The sequence below is a fragment of the Vulpes vulpes genome, chromosome 16 (genome assembly GCF_048418805.1).
Source record: "Vulpes vulpes isolate BD-2025 chromosome 16, VulVul3, whole genome shotgun sequence".
NCBI classification, from domain to species: domain Eukaryota; kingdom Metazoa; phylum Chordata; class Mammalia; order Carnivora; family Canidae; genus Vulpes; species Vulpes vulpes.
Window position 1 is genome coordinate 58,960,760 of NC_132795.1, and position 15,172 is coordinate 58,975,931.

Consider the following 15,172-nt stretch of genomic DNA (forward strand, 5'->3'; position numbering starts at 1 on the left):
TTGGCTGGACCCATTGTCTTCAGAAGGTGCCTTGATTAGGGCATGTCTCTGTAAGGTCCTCTATGGATAGGGGGAAATCAGGTAAGTTTGATAATAGCTACCACCAGCTCCTCCTAATTGATAATCAGGTCTCCAAGGGAACTGGTGCTTAGTGTGTGATAAAAGGCTCAGTGCCTTGCTCTGTCTTTGGCCCAATTCAGTTTAGCATTTTTTAAAACATGCCAGACGCACATCATACAGTTTTATCTTTATATAAGCCTTCCTTTTTAGCAGAGCTTTTACATCTCTGCCTCACATGGAATTTTCCCCTTTGTTGTTTTTATTATCTAAGCAATGCATATTTATTATGGAAGAATTAGACCAACAGATAAACAATGACTCAAGCCACCATTACGTTGGCATTGTGACTGATGATCAAATCTGCCACGATAGCAGAATGCCAAAAGCCTTCTGCCAGATGGTAAACAACTTTGGTAGAAGAGCCAAGTCTGCAGCCAAACACTGTAGGAAGGCATGGACTGGGGAGTCGCCCTGGTTCAGACTTGGGCTTAGAACCCAGCTCTCTGTTTTGCTGGCTGTGCAGAAATCCTTAGCGGGACCATTTGGAACAATAAGGACATCCATTGGCCCATATCGATGGAAGCTTGAGGGTTAGCTTAATCCAGTAGTGTCTGTGATTCCCCTGGCCATGCCCACCCCTTGCACCATGGGCACCCACCCTCAGGCTGATGGCAAGAGGGCTACAGCACCCCCCACACACACATGTTGGAGGACAAGATTATCTCCTGCTGAGGATTTCTCTAATAAGTGAAGACAATATTTGCAGAAGGTGCAGAAAACTTTCCAGTGTACCTTTTTGATCCAAATTTACACTCAGCTAATCCTGTAGCCAACAGAATGCTCTGCACTAGTTGGCTTAGCCTGGGTTCTCCCGCTGGAGACTGGGATATGATTTCCATGATTAGCTGAGATTAATCAAGCCCTGCCCCTGCAGATGGTGTGGACTAGACGTTGGGAAGTCGACAGCAATTCTGTGGTCTTGGACAAATTACTCCAATGAGCATGGATACTGTCGCTTATAAAACTGGAATAGTGATACACATTGTGTAGTGGAGAACACCTGAGGTAATTCATATGAAATGGCAAAACACCATGCTTGACCTTTAGTAGGGGCTTAATACGTGAATAAGTGTTTGATGAATCCATTACTTAATTAGCCAGGGTCTTGAAGGTGACAATGCCCAAGAAGATTAACATTCCCATTTGAACCCAGAATCTGCAAGTTCCTGACCTTGGAAACATGACTCTCTCCCCAAACCTCAGTTTCCCCCTAGGTAACATGGGTCAACAGTGGGTCAACACTCATTAGACATTATGCTTGACAGGCACCATTCTAAACAATGTACAGGTAGAGTCTCATTCAATCTTTTCCACCACCCATCATCTTGGCATTTTCACGACCTCACTATAAAAGAAGACGACTGAGGTACGGAAAGTTACTTGCCTAAAAGTACCAATTTATTAAGTATGGAGTCAGGATTTTAATATAAATAGTTTAGCCTCAAAGCATAGCTTCCTGATAATTAAATTCTACTGCCTTTCAATAATAATAGATCTATCTCAGGGATTTTTGTGGTGATAAACGCGGGGGATCCCTGGGTGGCTGTACAGTGCTCAGAAGGCTCTGTAAACATTTTGAATTATTATTATTTGAAACATGTGGTAATGAAAGAGACTTCTATGTAAGCCCAAAACTTCCACTCCACTGTAACAATCATCCCCCTCAAACTTTTTGATTCATTACTTCAGAAAATACCTATTGATCGTTCAGTCAATCATTCCCTTGAATTTGATGAGGTTACATGACCCTGGTGGTTCTCCTGTTCCCCAAGGAAAAAGTCCAGTTTCTCCCTGGATTCGGCCCTCACCATGGTGCACCACGGAGCCTGCTCACCAGGCCTGCACGCTCCACTCCCTTTGTTTCCTGTGGCGGAGTATCACCTGTCCACCCACCATGCTGACTGACAAACTCCATCTCCTTCAGCTGAATCGCTCCTTCCTCTGTGTCCTGGAACTAGTGGGCAGAGCCGTCTGTTTGTAGAGACTGTAACTGATTTGTTTCCTCTGTTTACCTGTCTCCCTCCTGGTCCTGGGATGGGACACTGTGTGCCAGTCATCTTGATACAGAGCTGGCACATGATACAATATTTGTTGGATATGGATATTTGTTGGATATTTGTTGAATAAATCCCCAAATCACAATTAGGATAAATACCCATTAAACACTGTGTACGAGGTAACATCCTAGGTGCTTCACATGCTGATTACAGCTGTGGTTATGAATGAAAAATGTGTAATTTACACAAACTGATGAAAAGGAGGGGAATCTATGTGACAGTATAATCTGACTGGTGTTTTTGTTTTAATAATAAATTTATTTTTTATTGGTGTTCAATTTACCAACATACAGAATAACACCCAGTGCTCATCCCGTCAAGTGCCCCCCTCAGTGCCCGTCACCCATTCACCCCCACCCCCCTCCCTCCTCCCCTTCCACCACCCCTAGTTCGTTTCCCAGAGTTAGGAGTCTTTATGTTCTGTCTCCCTTTCTGACATTTCCCACACATTTCTTCTCCCTTCCCCTATATTCCCCTTCACCATTATTTATATTCCCCAAATGAGTGAGAACATACAATGCTTGTCCTTCTCCGATTGACTTACTTCACTCAGCATACCTTCCAGTTCCATCCACGTTGAAGCAAATAGTGGGTATTTCTGACTGGTGGTTTTATACATATATTTATTATATATGGATGGATACATGTCTTATTCGTCTTCTGGATGCTTATTTTTATTCATGTTCCATGTGTATATCTCGAACTTTACTTATTTAATTTTTCAAGTATCAAAACAAAAACTTGAAGGTGAAATATCTCATTAATGAGAAAATCACAAAATTAAATGATGCCTCATGGTAGTATTTGGAATATTAAAATATGTAATTAAATTTTAATATTTGTTTTAAATGTGGTTTAAGATGCAATGTCTTAAATAAATGTTTTAAAATGATTAAAAGGCATATTGGAAGTGCTAGCTGCAGTAAATATATTGGATGGTAGTAAATATATTGGATGGTGATCCTAATAGGACTAGAATCTTCATGCATAGGTATTATTAAATCTTTTACTCTTGGGATTAAAAGTTTTCTCAGTCAAGGGGTGCCTCGATGGCTCAGTCAATTAAGCGTTGGACTCTTAATTTTGGCTCATGTCATGATCTCAGGTTCTGAGGTCGAGCCCTGTGTCTGGCTACCTGCACTGGGCATGGAAGCCTGCTTGGATTCTCTTTCCTCCTCCCCTCTGCTCCACCCCTTCCACCACCAAGCATACATGGATGCAGGTGTGGGTGCGTGCTCTCTCGCAAAAAAAAAAAAAAAAAAAAAAAAACACACATTATCTTAGTCAAGTGGCCCCTGTCACTGCATGTGGATGATTTTTCTTTCAATTATGGGGATACTCAGGGGTAAAAGCCATCCTGAACTATTTTTGCTGTCTGGAGAAAACTATATGGATATTAAAATGTTGGATCATCTGAGGAAAATGAATTTTGACCTCTCCGTTCCTTTCATACTGATCTCTCTCTCATTAAAACTTTTGGTTGAGGTGGAGAAAATCTAGTATCAGATCGAAGCCCTCTTCCACTTGGACTACTGTGGACTGTTTCCATTCTGAGTTCCTTGTGTGTATCTTTTAATCAGGGCTTAGTGAGGCCATTTGTGCTACTGGGTAACTGCTTTTTTAAGAAATTTTATTTATTTATTTGAGAGAGCAGAGTGAGAAAGAGCACACATGAGCAGGGGTAAGGGGCAGAAGGAGAGGGAGAAGCAGACTCCTCACTGAGCAGGGAGCCCAATGCAGGGCCCCAACCCAGGACCCTGGGATCATGACCTGAGCCAAAGGCAGATGCTTAACCCACTGAGCCACCCAGGTGCCCCTACTGGTCACCTTCTTGTTGTTCATATGTCTGTGGACACTCTTGTTTGCTGGACAGGGAGTTTTTGAGAGAGACTTTCTTTTTCACTTCTCATCCCCAGCTGTCTCCCAGATGCCTGGCCCAATAAATCAGTGGATGCCAACTGGCCTGGTTCATGTAAGTAGCATCTGCCATGGGCCATGTCAGCATTCCTTTCTCCACATTTAACATCCATGCCAGTCTAGGACCTGACAGTGAACCAGGAGACCTGGCAATTGGTAAGTAACTCAGATAAACTGAAAGAACTCCAGAGCCAGAGGGAAACTTGAAAATATGTGGACTTAAGTTTTTATCTTGCAACTGAGCAAAAGGAGAGCCAGAGGGGTAAAGAGCATTACCTGATTCAACACAGCTAGTCAGCAGGGAACCTGGGGCTAAACCTCATGTCACTTGGCTTCCAGCCCAGGCTCCTCCTCCCTTGTCACCATGTTTCCCCAGCTCAGAGGGATGTGTGCCTTCCCTTTATACTAGCACAGAAAGTTTCCACACTATGAAGTACCACCATGCCATCTCCAGGAAGGGGAGCTTGCTGCCACCTTGTCTTAGGAGAGCTCATTTTTCAGACTTACAGCTCTTGGCATAAACAACCTGGGGCCTACGGGGGATGTTTCTTACAAGGAGCTGCAATGCAGTGATTGTTCACTCTGAGAGCTCTGACTCACCCCTTTCTCAGCCCCTGGGCTTATTTTAGCCCCACTTTCTGGAGGAGGAAATGAGAACATGATCCTGTGGGAAGAGCCCAGGGGCCTCCAGTTCTCACTGGAGGCTTCTGGCAGCAACTTGCAGCTCCAGCTTCATTAGAAATCCACAGCCAGAGGCTCCTATAGAATTAGGGCTGCTAGCCTGGCCAGGTTACAGTGCACCTGCTTTAAGAAAATCTGCCATCCGGAAATGAGAATTAGGCAAAAGGGATGAATTTGAAGCTGATTATTGACCTAGCAAGGAGCTTCTTTCCTTTCTTCATTAAATGTGGAACAGTAGAATGAGCAAGGCTGTTGGGAGTCCCTGCTTCCACTAATGAGCTATAAAACCTTGAGTTTGGGATTAACCTTTCTGAGATTGGGAAGTTAATATCTACAGTAGACACATTGGGGTGTGCAGGGGAGGAACCTTGAGCTGGGTCTTGAAAGACAAGTAGGGAGGAGGAGAGGGAGTTAGAGCTGGGGGAGGGGTACACACAAATTCCCAGAGGTGTGAAAGTACAGGGAGTCATCTGGACCATCTGCAGCAAAGGAAGAGAACCTGGATAGGCAGAGTCTGGAGCAGTCTCCTCCCTCTTCCCCAACATAGCATGCATATTCCTGCCCATACACTTTTCCTTAAATCAACCCCCTTACCTAAATGCTTTCCCTGTTCTCTCCAATTACCAAATCCTACCATCCAAAGCCTAGTTGGGTCACTTCTCAGGGCCTCACATGACCAAAATCAAGGTGTCGACCAGGCTGTGTTCCTTCTTGGATGCTCTGGAGAAATAATTCACTTCCAAACTCATTGAAGTTGGTCAAAATCAGCTCCTTGTGGTTGTAAGCCTGGGGTTTTCTTTGTCAAGGGCTTCTCTGGGCTCCTAGAGGTCCCCCATGTTCCTTGCCATTTGGCCTCCATGGGCTGTTTACAGCATGCCTGTTGCTTCTTCTTCCAGGCCAGAAGGAACATATCTCTCTCACTTCATCCTCAATGACCAAGTGAAGAAAACTTTCTGCTTTTGTTTGTTTTGTTTGCTTCGCCATGTGGTTTATTATTATTTTTTTAGTAATGCACATTATAAGCAAATACACATTATATATTTATATAGATTTCAATTTGAAAATTACAGATTTATATATATATATACATATATACACTAATTGTCATAGTTATTCAGTGATTTGTTTCTAAAAAGGTTATAGTAATTCCTATTACCATTAGCAATGTTTGAGAGTATGCAACTCTCCATATCCATACTCACAATTGAAGATAAGAATTTTAAATGTTTTGTTTGGAGAAAAGTGACTGTATTATTTTAATATGCATTTGTTTTACTGAGAAATTTATCATTTTCACATGTTTCTCGGTTATTTGCACTTATTTAAATTTCCTGTTTATCTTTTTTATTCATTTTTCTTTTGGGTTATTTATCTTTTCTTGTCCATTTGTTACAGCTCATTTTTCTACTGTAGATATTAATCACTGAGGTATCATTATGTGACCATTTTTTTCAACTTGTCTTTGGTTTTATGACATCAAATATATCTACATGTCGTTAATAACTTCTGGGTTTCCAATCTTGGTTAAGATCTCCCCTGCCTGAGATTATACACAGTCTCTTAGATTATACTGTAGAACAATTTTATTATTACTACACTTATGTGTGTAATATATCTAGAAGGTCTCTTTTGATGTTTTAAGGGCAGGATCCAATTTTACTTTCTTCCACTTGGATAGCCAGTTGTCAGGACCATCTATTAAGTTACCCACACTTTTTCATTTGGTAAAATCACTTTAGTCAAATACTAAATTATCATATATGTTAGGACCTACTTTAGGATTCTACATTCTGTTCTACTGACTGATAAGTTAGTCCATAGCTATGTCAATGTCATATTTGTGAGAACCCTCTGTTTTCAAAGTGCCCACTTGAATAGGTCAATCTCCCCTTGAGCTATCCCCCTTTCTTAAAATCAACAACCATGTAACACAACCTAACTACAGGAGTAAAATCTAGCATGTTCATAGTCCTGGACATAATATAGGGTGTGCACTCCAGGAAGCAGGAATCTTAGGTAACATTTTAGAATTCTGTCCATCATACCCTCCATGCTCTTTTCTATGGAGGAAGGAGTTTTTGCTTTCAGGTCAGTTTCTGAGCTCTCTGCTGTAACCCAAGAACTGGACAGATTTCCACCTAGAAGCAGTGAGAGCTACAGCCACACTTTCTCTCCCAGCAGGTGGCAATATATGGAGAAGGCTAGGAGTATATGCTTTCTGAAAGGAAGTGGGCCTATGAACATCAAGACTGGAGGAGGAGGATGTCAGAGGAAACAGCTGACGAGTGAGGGATGGGCAGGTGGGAGAGGCAAGTTCTGGGCCTTACTATATGAGTGGGAAACAGGAAGAAGCAGGTAGGGAAGAATCATGGGCTTGGTTTCAGGTAAAGATTTGATGGGAAGATGAGAATGAGGAAAGGAATCGGGAGTAACAGGGAAAAAAGATCCTAAGAAGCACTGCTCTGAGTCACAAATTATATCCTCTAAGACACTTATTAAGAGTAGCCAGTACAGGGATCCCTGGGTGGCGCAGCGGTTTGGCGCCTGCCTTTGGCCCAGGGCGCGGTCCTGGAGACCCGGGATCGAATCCCACGTCGGGCTCCCGGTGCATGGAGCCTGCTTCTCCCTCTGCCTGCTTCTGTCTCTGCCTCTCTTTCTCTGTGACTATCATAAAAAAAAAAAAAAAAAAAAAGAGTAGCCAGTACAGGGGAGCCTGGGTGTCTCATCTGGTTAAGTGTCTGCCTTCTGCTTGGGTCATGGTCCCAGGATCCTGAGATATAGGCCTGCATCGGGGTCCCTGCTCAGCCGGAATTTTGCTTCTCTCCCTGCCTCTGTGCACCCCCTCCCACTCATGCTCTCTCTCTCTCTCTCAAATAAAATATTTCTTTTTTTAAAAGAGAAGCCAGTAAAACATAGATTTGCTTTTAATGATGTTAATACTGGACTGTCTTTCCTTGACTAGGTCTGTGCAGAGACTGGGTCTGGTGACATATCTTTCAATTGCGTATGTAGGAACTTTATCTTACTGTTTAAGCTACAAGCCAGATTGCCCTATAATGTCAACAAAAATACCAAGCTGCAGAGTACAAGAGAGGCATAGATTTTCATAGAATGTGCCATCTTTTTCTTATTAAACAAAGTACATAATATCTCATTCCCAAAGACCTATACTGATGCCAGACAAATGTAATTCCACCTAGGAGCCCTTTTAGGTAATGATAATCACTGTGCTTCCAAGTCCCTAGTATAGGGTAGATACATGAGAAAATATGCCTTGCAATAAAATTTATTTGATTAATAAATATAATCATTAACACTTACAAGACACTTCCAAAGTATCAGACATTATAAAATATTATTCTATCTGGATGATAGAAACTGTGGCACAGAGAGGTTAAGTAACTTGCTCAAGTTCACATAGCTAGTAGATTCTAAAGCCAGGAATTTAACATGGGCATTCTGATTCTTTAATCCATGCACTTGTATAAGCCATGAACTTCTAGTAAGGGACAAAGGGATTAATATATTATGTGTCCTTTTTTACCTTGAAGAAAGAAAGAAGACCCAGGATGGGTGTGGAAGGAGTTAATGCAGAAGCTTCCTGGGCACCGTCTCTTTCCTACGAGTACTGGCGAACATGCCCTGACTTCTTAGTCTCTGCTACTAAAGGGTGGCTGGTGAACCATCAGTGTCAGCATCACCAGGGAGCTTAGTGGAAATGCATATTCTTAGGTGCCACCTCCAAACCTAATGAATCAAAATCTGCTTCTTAAAAAGACCCCCTCGGTGATCTCTATGCACATTCAAGTCTGAGGAAATAGGGCTTGAGCCACATTACCTAGGCCCATGCAGCAGCTTAAACTTCCTGCTGTGATGGGAAAGTCCTATATCTGCACTGTCCAATACAGTAAGCGCTAGCCACATACAGCTAGCATGACCAAACCAGTGAATTTTTTATTTTATGTAATTTTAATAAATTTAGATTTAAATAGCCACACATGGCTAGTGGCTACCTTTGTGAGCAGCAAAGATTCTAGATTTGTTGTTTCCCCTAGGTTTATTTCCCTATGATCCAATAACCCTTTGTGAAGTCTTATTTAAAGAGCTTTGTCCTGAAACAGCCATGTTAGGGAATATAGTGGAGGATTTTGTGTCTCTTCTTGGCTTGGGTCAGAGCATTAAAGGAGGCCAGGAAGGAATTCCATGATCTGACTGACCTTGTTGCTTGCCTGACACACCTATGTGCTTCTTCAGCTGTCTGTGCATTCCATGCTCACATAGGTAATATCATCTTCTGGTTACTCACCTGTATTAGCTGCCAAACACATGCTCTCTGAAGACAACAGCCAAAGCCTGATTAACAAGAGAAAAATACACAAATTTTATTCATATGTGCAGCATACATACACACAGGAGAAATCCCAGTGATGAGTAACTCAAAGGGGTGATTAGAACTTGGACTTACATAGCATCTTTTTTTATGATTGTATTTATTTATTCATGAGACACACAGAGAGACAGATACATAGGCAGAGGGAGAAGCAGGGTCCCTGGAGGGAACCTGATATGGGACTCAATTGCAGGACCTTGGGATCATGACCTGAGCCAAAGGTGGCTCAACCACTGAGCCATCCAAGTGCCCTATCTTTTTTTTTTTTTTTTAACTTAAATTTAATTAGCCAACATAAAGTATGTACTTAGTTTCAGATGTAGTGCTCAATGATTTATCAGTTGGGCATAACACCCAGTGCTCATCACATCACATGCCCTCCTTAATGCCCATCACCATTTTCTCTTATTAATCTGTCTTTGGTCAGTTTAATATACAAGTCTTCAGCAGGGCCTCCTAGAAAACATAGAGAGTAGAAAAGTTTTCTTCCTCCCCTACATGTATCAGATAGAAATAAGTGGTACAGAGAAAAATAAGCATGAAAGGTAGATAGGAGTGTAAAAGAGGAGGGTGGTGATTTAAAACAACAAAAAAAATACACTTAAAGGGTTTCATGTACCTAGTTATTTATTAATAGCTACCATATGATTGAGTTTGCCACTATATACCATGAGCATTTGAAGCACTTGACAAACATTATGTCATGTAATTTTTATAGTAACTGACAGAGTGGTGGTATTCTTTCAGGTGAAGAAACAGACAGTCAGAACAAGTGCATCCACCTTCCTCTCACCTGACCTAAACGCTTGATTTTTGAGTTTGCTATTCAAAAGATATGAAAAGATCTTCTAGGAGCCACTGGAGCTCCTAATGCTAAAATTCAAAGAAAATGAGTTAATTCTCTTGGATAGAAGTGTCTTTAGAGGCCATTAAGACACAGTACTCTGTGCTGACTTATGCTATTCTTGGGGAAAAAATCGAATTAAATTTGATTATCTCTTTTGCTGCCCCCTTCCTCCATATTAATAGTTTAATATGCATGATAAGTGTTGTATGTGCACCGTGGGGCTGTTTACAGCAATTGGTGAAGTGTTTAACATTCTAAAGAAATTAACTGTTGGTAAAGAGGACTCCAGAGACAGAAGAGTAAGAGATAGATAGATGGGATGTCTGATAATCCTGGTGTTCTGGAACGAGGATAAATGAAACAGTTTTTTTTCTGGTTCTCCTCAAAACTCACTGATCACTCTCATTTTCTTTCACTATTATTTCTTTCTTTGCTGTGGATGTTCCCGAGGTTTATCTCTGGCTATCCATTCCGCCAATGCTGCACTGTCTCCATTGGGCCTTCTCATCTACCCAGTGTCTCAGGAGGCAAGGAGAGGAGCCTCAGATGAGAAGCATCAAGAACCCAAGACCACCCAAGGTGGTATTTAAACATATACCCTTCCATACCCTTCCCTTTCCTTCCTTCCCATTTCCTTTCTTTTCCTGTAGGAAATCCAGAGATTCCAAAGTCAGTAAGAGAATTCTTTGGGGGTGCCCCAGCCTTGCCCAGAACAGAACTAGAATAATTTGGCTCCAGAAAAAGAACTGTGATCTGAATATGGCCAGTCACCCCACTGCATGGACTCATATACATTCAAAACCCTGCAGAACAGCCAGGAGGCTGCAAACCAAATGAATCCAAAAGCCTCTGGAGAGTTCCTTGGGGATGCTCTGGCCTTGCCTGGCACAGGTTCTAAAACTGTGTCCTCTGAATCTGGATGGACTGGTAAAATTTCATAAATAAGTGACTGATTGACAGCATGCTGCTACCATCTAGAAAAAGAAACATGCCTGGAATAAAGCAACATATAGAAAGAAGCAGAGCAAAGAGAAAGAGAGGCCAGATAATGTAGCATCACTGGGACTCTTGATCCAGCCATGCTTGAAGCAAGACTATCCCAGGACTTTCCAGTGATATTCTAAATAGAATTCAAACCTCCAACTTTTTTACTATTTTGTTTTAATGTGGCTTGAATTGAACTTTCTATTTATTACCATCAAATGAATTCTAACAAAATTTCCATCTATGTGTAGATGACCTCCAACTGGACACCTACCTATGTCTCTTTCTGGAGCTTCAGACCTGGTATTCAGGGACAAACTTATCTGGATACTTCCCTGGAAATCCTTACAACTGAACATGGCACCATCTGAACCTGCCATCCCTTCTCCCCTACTTTTGTCCCGACCCATGATCTGCTTCTATGTCAGTCTTTATTATCCCAGCTCCCAATCACCTAGTTTCCCCTTTTCATTCCCCGCACACAACCATTCATTCATTGAGCTGTCCTCCAAAATAGTTTTTAGAGTTCCTTCTCTCTTCAATTCTACTTGTAGTTCCTTGAGTCAGCTTACCATCACCTCTTAGCAAAACTTCTGAGTTGGTCCCCATTCTCTGTTTTTTTCCTGAGTGTAGCCTACAATCATTCTACTCTGTAGATATAAAACTGTCTCTCTGCCCTCACCCTACCACTCTAAAAGTCTTCCATGTTACCCCATAACTCTCAGGATGAATTTCAAATCCTTTAGCATGGCATTCAAAGTCACTTATAGCCTTCCCAGTCTCCATCCCACTGTGCCCACTTTCTCCTCCATATTCTATGGTTTTGTTGTTCCCAGAATATTCCATGCAAACTGACACCTTTGTGCTTTTGCACAGGTAAAACTGCACCTGCTATCAGTACCTTTCTCTCTGCAGCCATCTCTGACCACATCTCTGAATCTCTGAGTCAGAATTAATTGCTCCTTGTGTACTCCCTAAAGCACTATATATGAAACTTCGTTAATGAAACTTTTCCCACTGTGTTATAATTAATTTCTGTCCTATGTTTATCTCTTTCACTAGACTTCTGAGAGTTCTGTGAGCAATTGAACAAGAAGGACTTATCCACTTTTGTATTCATGAACTTAACATAGTGTCAGACTTAATAGATGCTGAATAAAAAATACTGACTTAAATTGAAATTGAAGGTGTCATTGACACCATCTCTCAGCTTACATATTTCATGTTCCCTATTCACAAACAGTCCTCATTTATTTGCTGGTCTTTGTATTAGGACATACACTTTTTTTTTTTTAAGATTTTATTTATTTATTTGAGAGACAGAGGGTGAGTGAGAGCAAGAGAGAGCACAAGTGGGGGGAGGGATAAAGGGAGAGGGAGAGCAGACACCCTGCTGAGCAGGGAGCCAGACCTGGGGCTCCATCCCAAGACTCCCGGATCATGATGTGAGCTGAAGGCAGACGCTTAATCAACTGAGCCACCCAGGCGTCCCAACATCTACACCTATTTGAAAAGTTGTAATGTGCTATACATATAGGGCAGAAACATAACTTACTAAGCAAAACAAACAAAAAAAGACATTGATCAGCTGAGTATTATTTGGTCATTTTATTTGGCCTCTGCCAGAGCAGGAGGAGGAATACTGAACAATATTTAGTTCCTATCCTACATCTATCACTTACTAGCTGTAGCGAATTGTAAAGATAAACACAAATCTTCCTATCACTATATTCTTGCCCTTTTGTAAAATGACCTTGAAGCTCCTCCCATCAAAAGGTGGGTGCTAGGGCAGCCCCGGTGGCGCAGCGGTTTAGCACCGCCTGCAGCCCAGGGCGTGAACCTGGAGACCCAGGATCGAGTCCCGTGTCAGGCTCTCTGTATGGTGCCTGCTTCTCCCTCTGCCTGTGTCTCTGCCTCTCTCTCTCTCTCTCTCTCTCTCTCTCTCTCTCTGAATAAATAAAATAAAATCTTAAAAAAAAAAGGTGGGTTCTATTTTCTGACTCCCTGAATATGACTTTGTGTAATTTGCATTGTCCAATGAGATCGTGGTAAATACGATGCAGGCACAGGTTGTAAAACACTTGAACATTAGTTCTTCCTTGTGGTTCTTAGAAATTCTGCTACATGAATAAGCCCAGATTAGTCTACTGGAGACATAGCCCAATCATCTCCACCACCCCAGCTAACAACCAGCACCACCTGAATGAGGTTATCCTAAAACAACCAATTCGCAGCTGCAGGAATGAGCCCAAGCAATACCAGCAGAAGAACTGCCCAAGGATCTCAAGTTACATTGCCAACCTGCAGGAATATCTGCTTGTAAATGAGTGTTATCTTAAACCACTAATTATTACGATGGCTATTATGCAGCAAACACTAACTGATACACTAACTATGTGACTTGAGGAAGATGTTACTCTCTAGGCCTGAAATCCTTTATAAATTAAAGGGGATAGCATCACCATCCTGGCTCACAGGACTGTTATGAGGGTCAGTTGAAATATGATTGTAAAATCCCTTTCTAAGTGAGGATCAATTTATAGGTATGGCATTTTGGGGGATATATTTAATCAATATACATATTCAGCACTGCTTCAGGCTCTCTTTACAGTTGATGCAAAGTGTACCCGGTCTTAGACCAAGTATTCCCAGAAGCCAGAGCCAGCTTTTTATTTTATTTGCTCAATAGTATACACAGTATGAAGAAAGAGACTCATTAATAAGTGAGTGTGGCACTATGATGAGATTCAGGATATCTGAAGTTACTGGACCCCAAGGGCATTTTTGAACCCTGGGGACTGTCCAGAAGGAAAGCAGGGTCTGCCACCTTTCAGAGTCCCAAGGAAGTATTGTAAAGACTACCAAGAGCCACAAGAACAAGTATCAAAATTCAAATGCTTTTCAACCAAGTGCTTGCATCATATTTGCTACTGTCTCATATGGTCAAGGCTATGTTCAACATAAATCATGTGGTCAAGGCTATGTTCAAGGAGCATATGGTCTCTACCTCTTGATGGGAGGAACTGAAAGGTCACCTTGCATAAGAGTGAGAATAATAGGATAGGAAGATTGTGCATCAAAATACATTTTGAATACCAAATAACTAATAAATTATTTCTGTGTCCAATATCTCAGCAACCTAAAGACTGGGTGTCATCCCCATCTCACAAGTGAAGAAATAAAACACAGAGAATAAGGGTGGGAAGTGGGGACTTGCTTCAAAAGATCCTACAGGTCTATACTCTGTGTAGATGCAGAGAGTAAAACCCTCACTACTGCAGAATGGGAACAGGACCCTGTGATCCTCAGGTAATGGGGGTCCCAGCTAGATGCTAACACCCGTGAACTTACTGCTAGGGAGGTCCTGAATTAGTCATGAGCACTCTGGCATCAGAAACTCTGGTAGGTCTATTTAAAGCTATTTAAAGTTCTTACTCGGGGTTAGCTCAGGATTGTAAAAGATACAGGTACTTTATGGGGAGGAAATGAGGGCTGAAGCCACATCTTATTCTCCTCTGAAACCTCAGCACCTAGCATAGGACTAGCATAGATGAGGGCACACAGTGAATGAGTGTATATTGAGATAATTTATTCTTCCTTTTACTTGTCATTTATGCCTTCACCATTTAATGAGCATTTTTATGTACCTCTTATATGCCAGGCAATGTCAATACATAAATATATAAAAACTAGTGTTCTCAGTAGAATTGTGTCTCCCAAATAAGATATTTTTAAGTCCCAACCCTCCCCAACCTGCAAATGTGACCTTATTTGGAAACAGGGTCTTTGCAGATATAATGAAATTAAAATGAGGCCATATTGTCAGATTATATGGACCCCAATCCTGTGACTGCTATCTTAGAAGAGAAAGGAGAGGGAGACTTGCGTAGAGTCACAGGGAAGAAGGTCATGTGACAACAGAGGCAGAGATTGGAGGGATGTATCTGCAAACCAAGGAATGCCAAGGATTGCCAGCAATCACCAGGAGCTAGGAAGAGGCAGGGAAATATCTTTCTCTAGAGCCTTCAGTGGGAGCATAGCTCTGCAGACACCCTGATTTTAGACTTCAAGCCTCCAGATCTCTGACAGAACACACTTCTGTTGTTTTAAGTCAGTATGTGGTACTTTTATGGTAGCCCTAGAAAAGTACTATACTCTGTCCATTCATACTCTAGT

The 15,172-nt window shown here is 41.7% G+C and overlaps 1 long non-coding RNA gene across 2 annotated transcripts in view; it reads right to left on the reverse strand.

The window, feature by feature from the left end:
• The window catches only part of LOC112929068 (uncharacterized), an 86,233-nt gene that overhangs the window by 35,936 nt on the left and 35,125 nt on the right, over positions 1 to 15,172 (reverse strand). For both annotated transcript variants that reach the window (XR_003236864.2, XR_003236860.2), the window contains one exon: positions 9,082 to 9,128. This is a non-coding gene — a long non-coding RNA (uncharacterized lncRNA). The remainder of the gene's footprint in view (positions 1 to 9,081; positions 9,129 to 15,172) is intronic.